This window comes from Miniopterus natalensis, chromosome 8 (genome assembly GCF_054644295.1).
Source record: "Miniopterus natalensis isolate mMinNat1 chromosome 8, mMinNat1.hap1, whole genome shotgun sequence".
In the NCBI taxonomy this organism is placed as follows: Eukaryota; Metazoa; Chordata; class Mammalia; order Chiroptera; family Miniopteridae; genus Miniopterus; species Miniopterus natalensis.
This window is the reverse complement of record NC_142088.1, coordinates 50,616,848-50,628,279: the sequence shown is the minus strand read 5'-3', so window position 1 is coordinate 50,628,279 and position 11,432 is coordinate 50,616,848. Positions and strand designations below refer to the sequence as shown.

The 11,432-nt window shown below is 41.1% G+C and overlaps 1 pseudogene; it reads left to right on the top strand.

Moving 5' to 3' along the window:
* The first annotated feature begins 9,793 nt into the window (after positions 1-9,793).
* On the top strand, positions 9,794-10,686 carry LOC107545277 (L-lactate dehydrogenase B chain-like; annotated as a pseudogene).
* Positions 10,687-11,432: the final 746 nt, after the last annotated feature.

Below are 11,432 nucleotides of genomic sequence, written 5' to 3'. Positions count from 1 at the left end.
TCTCCACCCACCCTGCGGACTTGTCCTGGCAAGTTCAGGGACATGGCATAGCCAGGGCTTCGCGACAGCCTCCTCCCTGGCCTCCCCGCTCCCCTCGCGCCCACTGTTTGTCTTCCACTGAGCCGGCCCTGTCCTCTTCAGCAAGGAATCCCGTCACTCTGCACAGCAGCCTTTGTTGACTCTGGAGGCCACAGGACAAAATGCCAACTCCTTAGCTTGGCCCAGACCACCTCCCACGCTCTACTAACCACAGACAGCTCCTGTGACCCTCCTGCCATTCCTAAAGCTATTCTACCTGCAGCCAGCTCTAGACTCTTCCCCAGGGCACAGGCTATTCCTTCCACCCAGAATTCCTAGGACCCTCCCTCATATCCTTCCCACCAGCCAAACTCCTATTCACCCTTCAAGACCCACTCCAATATCCCTTCCTCTGGACAGCTTTCCCAAAGGCCTTGGTGGGAAGATCGTTGTTTCCTCCTCAGGGTCCCCTTAGCACTGGATTCATACTTCTGATACTACATAGTTCAGGTTTTCTTATCATTTATCTGTTTACATATTTCTCTCCTCCACTAGATGGTAAGATCCTCAAGTGCATAATTCCTGTCATAAGTTGATGTTCAATAAATTTAGTGAATAAGTTAATAAAAAAGTCTAATGCACTACCTATAGTTCCTTCTTAAGTTTTAATATGCGTCTCAGTATTATCAATATTTTCGTGCTTCTCCCTTTTCTCTCCCCACTCACCCTTCCTGGAGCTTAGGGGTTCTAGGAGAAGGGAATTATAAGACGGTGAAGTGAGGCACCCAGGTCTCTGGAATCTCCAGTCTGCCCTTTTCTGATGCCCTTTCTCCCTTGAGAACCCTCTTCTCCTCCAGGTGCCCAGAGAGAGCACAGCCAAACAGCAACTGTTAGTGTGTGACCATGGGGGAGTCATTTAACATTCTAGGCTCACCTGAGAAATGAGAGATTTGCACACGGTGATAGCTAAGGTTGTTTGTAGTTCTGTTAATCTCTGAGTCATAAAGAACGTCGATGGGATTCTAGGCAGTCCCAAATCATTGGGAAATTACTTCTACGCAGAGGCCTCTTCAGTGTTCCGTGTAGTGCCTCTCTGTCTGTCTGTGGATAGGGCCGCCTGGTGCCAGTGCCCTCCTGTCCTGGCACATCCCCTCCCACCCTGCTGACCCAAAGCTACCTCCTAGCTGCCGGCTCAGCACCTGGGAGACTTCACTTTGACTTACTGCTGGGACGCAGCATCATTTCAACCACTGCAACTGGAGTAGTGCAGACTCTCCATACCACAGATGTCTGTGTTTCCCCGTCTCCTGAAGCTTTGAAAAGCTCGCACCCAGACTACTCGTAGTGCCTCACAGAGGTGGAGTCTCTGTCAGGGGCTGTGAACGTCAGGCCAGGTAGCACATTACACAGCTCTAGGAGGCCCCCTTCACGCCAAGGTCACTGTGGAGTTGTACATGCATTGGAATAACTTTCTAGCCTGTGGCAGCCAGGTATCTGAAGAAAAGGTGCCTTTTCTTACTCATACAGAGATGCTTTGAGGTTAGCTGCAGTGGTGCCCCTGCTCTTCAAAGAAACTATGGCCAAATAGGGTTATGCAAATTGTGGAGAATTATTAATGTTTCCATGTAAAAAATATTTTAAAAATTGTGCTAAAATACCCATAACATAAAATTTACCATCTTAACCATTTTTAAATGTAGAGCTCAATGGTGTCACATACATTCACATTAACATACAACAAATCTCTAGAATTCTTTTCATCTCACAAAACTGAAATCCTATACTCATGAAACAACAATTCCCACTACTCTCTCTTCCCCTAGCCTCTGGCATCCATCCTTCTGCTTTCTCTCTCTATAAATCTGACTACTCTAGGTACCTCATAGAAGTGAAATCATACAGTATTTGTCTTTTTGTTACTGACTTGTCTCACTCAGCATAATTTCCTCAGGGTTTATCCATGTTGCAGCATATGACAGAATTTTCTTCCTTTTTAAGGCTGAATAATATTCCATTGCATGGATATACCACATTTTGCTTATCCATTCATATGTCAATGGACCTTTTGACTATTGTGAACAATGCTGCTATTTAATATTTTTAGCACACTAAAAAAGTTGCATGATGAATAACTCCTCTGAGATTACTTGCTGAACCTCATTTCCTTTTGTGGGTATGAAACCAGGACCCTACTGCCCACACCCCACACCACCGTAGCCTCCTTTTTATATGATCCTTCTAACAGGACTCTCTTGCATAATTGGCAACCAGAATAAATAATTTTTAATACCCCTCCTCTATACAACAAAATTATTTTCAGAAATAATCATGAAATGAAATGCGTAATGATGATAGCCAGAGAACAAATGCAGGCATTAATTTTATTAATTCTGTTTCATTGAACTTTGCAAATATTGAGAAATGAAATTGTCTACAGCCATACAGATTATTTTCTGCAGTTACATGATTTTACTCTTCAAGAAAATTCTTGATCAGGAAGGTAAAGTTGAATTTCCTGAAAAACTGATTTATCCAAACAATAGACTTTCAATTTGCCCTTAGCAAATGTCATAGCTCGGGCTGCTATAACAAAATACTATAGACTGGGTGGCTGAAACAACAGATACTCATTTTCTCAGTTCTGGAGTCTGAGAAGTCCAAAATAAAGGTGCCGACAGATTAGGTTCTTGATGAGGGCCCTCTTCCTGGCTTGTAGACAGCCGCCTTCTCACCCCATCCTTACATGACCTTCCCTCAGTGCCTGCACAAGGAGAAAGAGGTAGCTCTGGTCCATATTCCTCCTCTTATAAGGACACTAATCTCATTCATGAGGGCTCCACTCTCATGACCTCATTAAAACAAATTACCTCCTGAAGACCCTGCCTCCAAATACCATCACCTTGGGGATTAGGACTTTAACATATGAATACGGGGGGACACAAACACTCATTCCATAACACTGGATAAATAGCTCCTTCTCAAAGCAATAGGTAGCTCAACTGTGTTTATCAGATAATTGTTTACTTTTTGCAGACTCCAAAATCCTATCTTCACTGTATTAACCAACCCTAAACTATTATATCATGAACTTTGTCCAATCCCAATCATTGAAAGACCCACCTTAAACCAGACCCCAGAAAGCTCATAAATATCCCACCTCTGACCACCCTCTTCTGAGATGCTTCATCAAGGTAGTGATCTCTACAGGGAATCAGTAGTTATCAATATAATTAAGTCAGTAAAAAGATTTAATAAAAATGTAAAATAAATATTGCAGGACACAAAAGGAAACATGTAATGGATTGATACTTTTAAAAACACTGATATTTTTGAAAAGGGCAAAACCTTGTACCTACATTTAGTGTGTTGCAGTAATGAATGGCATTATAGTTTCTGTTTTCAAGCCTTCACTTCTGCACATTTGTCAATGACTGTCAAAATCAACCTTCTTTAACAGAGAACATAGCTGTCTTCACCCATATTAAGCAAAGTACACTTTACTTTAATTTTGAAAATCTTCCAACAGAAACAATATATACACGAATAGTTGAGGAAAAACTTACATAAGAATGAGATTGCCAGAGATTCATAAATATCCCATTTCACAGTAAATCCCAGAGCTCAGAATACTGTTCAGGTTTTTGTTTCTTCGGGATGAATTATAGCACTTTTCAAATGTCTCTGCAGTTAAAAAAAAAAAAAAAAAATTCCCTATATTTTCTTCACCAAAAATGCATCACACATTTCTACTTTATTTGGTTAAAAACTTCCCTAAATTTTTCTTTTGCAAAAATCAGAGAAAGTGGCTGAATGACAATAGACATTGGTTGTATTTGTTCCTTTACCTTAGCTTGAGGACTCAGTTCCTGGTGAGCATGATTGAGGCGTTCAAGCATCGTCCTTCGGATTTCTCCTAGCTGTGTAAGACCAGCATCTTCTGTGGCTTCTCATGACAGTCGTCTTTAAAACGTCCATTTCCTCACGCGTTGGTTTTGCAGAGTTCATGGCATCCCCCCCATTTCTAGGGAACAGTCCCAAAGCTTAGCATTTCGCTGCGCATTGTCCTAGGTTGGTTCCGGCCGTCTGCAAGTACGTTTGTGTGGTCACAGAGCATGGCGGAATTAAAGTTCTGGAATTCTGTTTGTTTTTATAATCACTGTTACTGATTATTATAGATCTACACTTTAGTCTCAAGAATATGTGATTCAGCTGTTCCCAAGTTGAGGTCCAATCATTTCGGTTTGTCGTGGAACCTACTCCTGAAGCAAATGCTTGTAGCCGAGTCTGCATGTGTCGTAGGCCAACTGTATAACTGGAAGTTCTCCAAATTAACTTCCATGACACCGAACGCAATGCTTACGAAAGGATAAAAAAAAAAATAGTGTTACTTGGAGGCATATATATTACTTACCTTAGCAGAAACCAAAGTAGTTGTTTAGAATTTAGACCAGGTAAAAATTTTTTATGGAGAATTATTTTGTCACTGTCATTACTTAAAATTTCGGGCTGATGGTGGTAATAAAAAGCACTTTTTAGTTGGCTCTATTGTTGTTTTTAAATTCCCTTTAGACAACGAAGCCCTTACTGCCTGCACAAGAGAGGTTGTTCCCATTGCCCTCCCATCTGTAGTCGCCACCTCCTAACGTCAGCCAGGGATGGAGACTGGGGAACAAGAGAGACTTAGGGGAGGCTGCTGGTACTCCAGCAGCAGGACTCTTCCTTGGAAACAGACACCAATTTTCTTTAGGTCTCCGCCTCTCAGGAAAGAGGGCCCGATTCAGGAAAATATGCTGATTAACCTAAGATTTTGTGTTACTTCAGTTCCCTTGGCCTGTGACTGGTTTAAGTGTGGGTATTTATTGAAGTTCTAGCCAAGGAGCCTAGAAGGGAAATCTGTTGTGAGGGCTCTCAAACCCATCACTGTACTCCAAGCATTGCTTATAGCTAAGACGTAAATAAATTATAAATAAGTCACATGCACATGTGTATGTATGTGTGTGTATATATACATACGCATATACCTATACATTGGAAACAAGAGGATACATATATATATAAACATTAGAAAAATATAGTACATATATATCACCTTGTTTCTGATGTATCTGTATACTTTTGAGATTAATAAAAATACATTCACATAAAAGAGGTACTAAATTCATGGTAGCTCTTTGTCTCCATGTATTTTTCAGGCAAAAGATGCTAAAAGTACAATACTACCAATACAGGTTCATGACTTACCTGTCTGTTGAAAAGTTGGCCTCTTAAGGGACGACATTCTGTCATCCAACAGCCATGGCATCAACATTTCCTGCTAACCACTAGAGGGCAGTATAAACCAGCAAAAAAGCCCAACCATCCAGTTCCTTGCAGCAGTCTGAGAATACCTACCCCTCGATAACCGACCATGTCATTAGAACGGCCAATTTAGGCAAAACGATTCAGGTCCCATTTTTTGAAAATACCTTTACAAATTCCCAAGGGAAATATTTATATTTCAACCTTAGACATTAAGTGCTCAGAATCCAGGGTCAGAGTGACTGGGTTTAAATCTCACCTCCATCTGTAACAGAAGTGTGGCCTTGGGGAAGGGTTTCTACCTCTGTGTCTTTATCTGTAAAATGATGGTAATAACATAGTTAGAACAGTACCTGCCTGGCACAGAGTGAGTGTGTGTGCTCCATTAAGTGTCAGCTCTTATTAAAGGTTAAACATTGAGGCCCTGGAGTTACACTGCCTGGACTCAAATACTGTCTCTACCAAGCAAAACAAACAGCTTCATACTTTTCTTTACCTCAGTGTCCTTGCCTGTAAAATGAGGCCAATAATATCAACCCTGTGGCAACTGCTTCAAGATAAAACGTTCTTAGCCAGGTGCCTGGCACATAGTAAAATGTAGTATATGTTTATTGTTATTATTACTTTCAATATTCTTTTTATAATTACTAATGATATCATCATAAGACTTGTAACAAAAAACTTGGCACTGATATTTGTGCCATTTATTTTTTACCTTGAGGCGATTTGAGAAGCAGCAATATGGAGTACATTTTCTGATTCTTCCTGGAGGTAGGCTCCTGACCACAACCTGCTCACTGCTGCTGCTAGATCTGAAGTTTTGTCTCTGCCAGAAACCCAGGATGGAAAGTCATGTAATTAAGTGGACAGTTTGACTTTTGTCAACCATGTATACAATTAGCACCCCTGTAAGACTTCCTTTCTTTTCTGAAGGAGATATTTCACATGGATCATTCCAGAACTTTGAGTTTCTGCTCCAAGATTGTGCATAAGGTGTTTTCTTTTGTTTATTTCTGGATAGAAGTTTACATAATCAAAGTGAGTGTCTGCCTTCTCCCCTAGCTGGTGCCTCCCTGGGCCTTACTTTGCCATTGAGCAACGATGGCTTGACATTGTCAGCCTGCTGGTCTAGGTCCTCCTAGCTCCATGGAGGAACTTGTCTTTTAAAAAAAAAAAAATCATACTTCGAAAAGATTTTCTTAAAAAAAATCACCAGTCATTTTAAGTGTTTTATTATATCTACCAGAAGAGTTTGATGGGACTGGACTATTGCTTAGCATGTAATCTCTGTTAGTAACGTCTACCCCCCAAATTTCTTTTAATGTCAGCAACAAAAACGAATTGACTTCATGTGTTTACCACTAGTATTGGGGGACTCATAGTTTGTCAAAATGAACCAAGAGGTCCAACCTGCTTTGTCCAACCTATACATCATCCCACAGTTGCCAGCCAAACTGGTCGATTCTGGGCAATGGATTGACTTCCCTGTCAGTTTTGCTCATCTCACCTCTGAACTTCCTATTCCACTGGACACCATCGCTGCTCAAATCAACTAGAGCTCCAGGGGTGGCGTCAGGGAAAGACAGAGAAAGTGGCTGGGTTGGCAACTGCAAGCCCTGGATTCCTAACTTCCACATGTTAGCCGGTGAATCTATTTTTACCAGGTTAAGAGTTCAAAAGACTGATCCCAAAAGTCAGAACTCCTGTAGCTGGACAGTTGGTGCTCCAGTGTGGTCATGTCTGCCCTTTCAATGGGACAACTGAAGTACTTTGTAAAACCTGAAAACAGTTTAAGACATTAAAAAGACACACACATCCGCCCAACAAAAGAGGAATTTTCATGCACTGTAGAAACCATTCAGAGGCAAAACATCACATCCTAGTGCATATAATAGGGTCTTGCATCCCCCTCGTATTTGAACACAACTCTCATTGACTTAAAAGTGACATTTTCCAAACTGGCTGCAGGAATGATTTGTCCTCTAAACAAAGCAGGCTGCATTTGTTCTGGTGAAATGGCTTCTCTTCTTTGTCTCTGGATAATTTGATACAGCATTCATTCATTCAAGTGTGACTCTCATTTGAAAAATTTCTCAATGAGACCATTTAAGAAATATTTTTTAATCTGGAGCTTTTATGATTTACTCTAAGGCTTCTTTCAGCCTTCAGCCTTGTCCCTGTTCACTTAACAGAACTGGGAAAAATTGATCTTTTGAAATAAAATTTTTTCACAATAAATTTCAATGGGAAAGTGGTCGTTTGCCCCTAAAACTTTGTTTGGACTATGCATGTGCAGTTTGTGTCTACAGTATTAAGAGCAGGGACTTTCTAAGTGCTTCAAGATTTTTATTCTCCCCCCCCCCTAAATAAAATCATAGGTTATCAGCCTAAAGACTTGGAAAGGAAAGGGAAGTTGCTTAAATGAATTCTTGTGTCTTCCACATGCCTTAGGCTATTTCAGGAGGAGTAACAAATCTCTTAAGTGTTTAAAAACAGTGCTGTGGAAACCAGAGCTGCAGGTAACATTCTTTTTCTCTGCTGGGAAATGCACCCTGTCAGGCAGGGCCAGCCTCCTTGCTACCCACCTCCTCCAGTCTTATGCACTTTTTGGCCCCCGAGGTCAGGATTCCCATAAATCTCAGGCCCTGCCATTTTCTCAGGGCAGAGGTGAAACAGGGAAAAGGAGACTCCAAAGTCACATTTTCATTAACTCAAACAAAGGAGACTTGCAGGGTTTACACTTTAAGCCTGTGAATCTTCCTGATAGTTCCCATGTCTCTTGACATAAACAATGTGAGAAGAGAAATATTATGGTCTCTGTTTGCAGCATTTCACTCTGAAAGTAACTCGTGCAGGAGAAGTGAGCTCGTGGCACATGCCCGGGCAAAGCTCCCTGACTCCACTTACACCATCACCTCTCCCCAATAAACCACCAGCTCACCAGTTACCACAATACCCGTGTGCATGTAGGAAAGCAGAAATTAAAAGGGCTCTTGAATACTAAAAGTAAAATGGGACTAATCCAAAGGCAGTCTGGTTATCCGAATAGTGTTTTGCCTCCAACTTCTGTTTTTAGCATATGAATAGGTTTTAAAAGAATTATGGGCATTTAAAGTCCACGTAGTTCTTTAACACATAGTAAATGACTGAGACAATCAATGAGATTGTTAGATATCAAAGAGATTATATTACTAGATCCTAAATCCCCCCTGGAGTGCGCAGTGAAGGATCCAATTCAGAAGCTCCTCATTTGATAAAGCTAAATGTGATCCTGCTCCTTGCTAATCTCCTCCCAAGATTTTGCTGTTCGCTTGAGCAAATTCACTGAGGGTGAACCACGATCAAAAGAAAAACTTAGAAAGAGAAAAAGAAGCCTCTTTTTAGGCAGAGATCAGAAGCAAAAGACACAGATATAAGCAGGAAATACCCTCTATAAAATAAATGGAGAGAAACAGAAATGAAAAGGTTTGGAACGGAGCAAAGCTGCCCTCTTCCTATACCTTTCTTGGCAGGTAGAGCCTGAATTATGAGGGGCTCCCGATCTGTACCTCCCACACTGACCCCATCCACACACACACACACCCCAACTCTCTTTTTACAAATAGGGTTTACACAAGGCCCTTGAGCTGAGCTGAAATGAAGAGAGGAAATTTGCATAGCAGTTAAGAAAGGTCATGCTTTAAAAGAAGGAATGTGAAAAACCACTTCTGTAATGTATCCTACAGCTGTAACTACACACATACACCTGCGTATAAGGTTATTCATTGTAATATTGTTTGTAAAGAAATAATTGGAAACAATTCAACCGTCCATCAGTAGGGGACTGGTTAAATCAGCCTCATTCCCACAATAGAATCATATGTAACTGTAAAAAAATACGAAGTCTGAGGATATTCTCCAGGATATACTGGTGCTGAGCAGTGTACAAAGTGTGTTATTTCTGGTGTAAGGATGGAAAGGAGATGGGAGTTTATATTTGTATTTACAGAAAAACTATGGAAGGAAACCTAAATTAATGAGATTGTTCTCTCAGGCAGCACAATCAGGGGACAGAGATGAGTACATCTCAGTGAATCCATTTATAAAATAATTTTTTCAACCATGTGAATGTATTATCTAGTCAGAATTTTTTATTTAAAATAATAATATAACTCAATAATAAAACAACCCAATTTTTTAAAATGGGTAACAACTTTGGATACATCACCAAAGGAAAGATATGGATAGTAACTAAGCACAGTGAAAATATGCGCAACATCATTAGTCACTTCAGAAATGCACATTTACACCTGCACCCGAGCAGACACATGCAGCTGACATTGTCTTCCTGGCACAACTCTTACTGCAACTTTGAGAACCATCTCTCTCCTGCTCACAATGGCAGCTCTTAAGAAAAAAACGGATGACACCAGTTGCAAAAGAAGAGGCAACGGTCCCAAACAATACGACCATTGCCATAGGTGCTGGACAAGTTGGCATGGCCTGTGCCGTCAACGTTCTGGGCAAGTCTCTGGCTAATGAGCTTGCCTTTGTTTTGGAAGATAAACTCAAAGGAGAAATGATGGATCTGAAGCATGGGAGCTTATTTCTTCAGACGCCTAAAATTGTGGCAGATAAAGATTACTCCGTGACCGCCAATTCGAAGATTGTGGTGGTAAGTGCAGGAGTTCGCCAGCAAGGAGAGAGTCGTCTCAACCTAGTGCAGAGGAATGTCAGTGTCTTCAAGTTCGTTATTCCCCAGATCGTCAAGTGCAGCCCTGATTGCATCATAATTGTGGTTTCTAACCCAGTGGATATTCTCACATATGTTACCTGGAAACTAAGTGGATTACCCAAGCGCCGTGTGATTGGAAGCGGATATAATCTGGGTTCTGCTAGATTTTGCTATTTTATGGCTGAAAAACTTGGCATTCATCCCAGCGGCTGCCTTGGATGGATTTTGGGAGAACATGGAGACTCGAGTGTGGCCGTGCGGAGTGGAGTGAATGCGGCAGGCGTTCCTCTCCAGGAACTGAATCCAGAAATGGGATGGACAATGATAGTGAAAATTGGAAGGAAGCGCATAAGGTGGTGGTTGAAAGTGTCTATGAAGTCATCAAGCTGAAAGGATACACCAGCTGGGCTTTGGATTAAGTGTGGCTGATCTCATTGAATCCATGTTTAAAAATTTATCCAGGGTTCATCCAGTGTCAACGATGGTGAAGGAGATGTATGACTCTGAGAACAAAGTCTTCCTGAGCCTTCTGTGTATCCTGAATGCTCGGGATTAACCAGTGTCATCAACCAGGAACTGAAGGATGTGAGGTTGCTCAGTTCAAGAAAAGCGCAGATACCCTGTGGAACATCCGGAAGGACCTCAAAGACCTGTGACTTCAGGGTTCTAGGCTGTAGAGATTTTTAAACTACAGTTTTATTAACCATGAGCCTTTAGTTTCCATCCATGTGCATGGATCAGTTTGCTTTTATCATCCTAAATACGTGAATCTGGCCTCCCAGGATCAAAGCTCATGCATGGCATGGAGTAATGCTTGCAATATGAGCCCTTGAACAAGTAAAATGAACTATAATAGTGTGAGGGGGGAAAAAAGTCTGGTAATATCAAGTGCTGAAGAGGACGTGGAGTAATGGATTCAGAATGGTACAGCCACTTTGGAAGACACAGCATCCGTTTCCTACAATGTTTAACATACATTTACCATACTGCCCAGCAACCCCACTCCTACATATTGAACCAAGAGAAATGGATACATATATTTTGCAGCTGCCCCCTCCAAATAAAATTCCAACAAACTCATACACAAATACTTATAGTAATTTAATGGTAGTGACCAAAAACTAGAATCAACAAAAATACCTACCAACTAGTGGATAGATAAACAGTTATATTGTGGAATAATTACTTAGCGGTAAAAGGAATGAACTACTGAAACATGCAACAACATGAATAATCTTCCAATGCATTCTGCTAAGTGAAAGAAACCAGACTCAGAAGGCTGCATAAATGTATAATTTCATTTATGTGACCTTGTGGAAAAGGTAATACCATAGAGACAGAAAACAGATCAATGGCCAGGGGCTGTAGGTGGAGAAAGGTTGTCTACAAAGTGGCTCCAGTA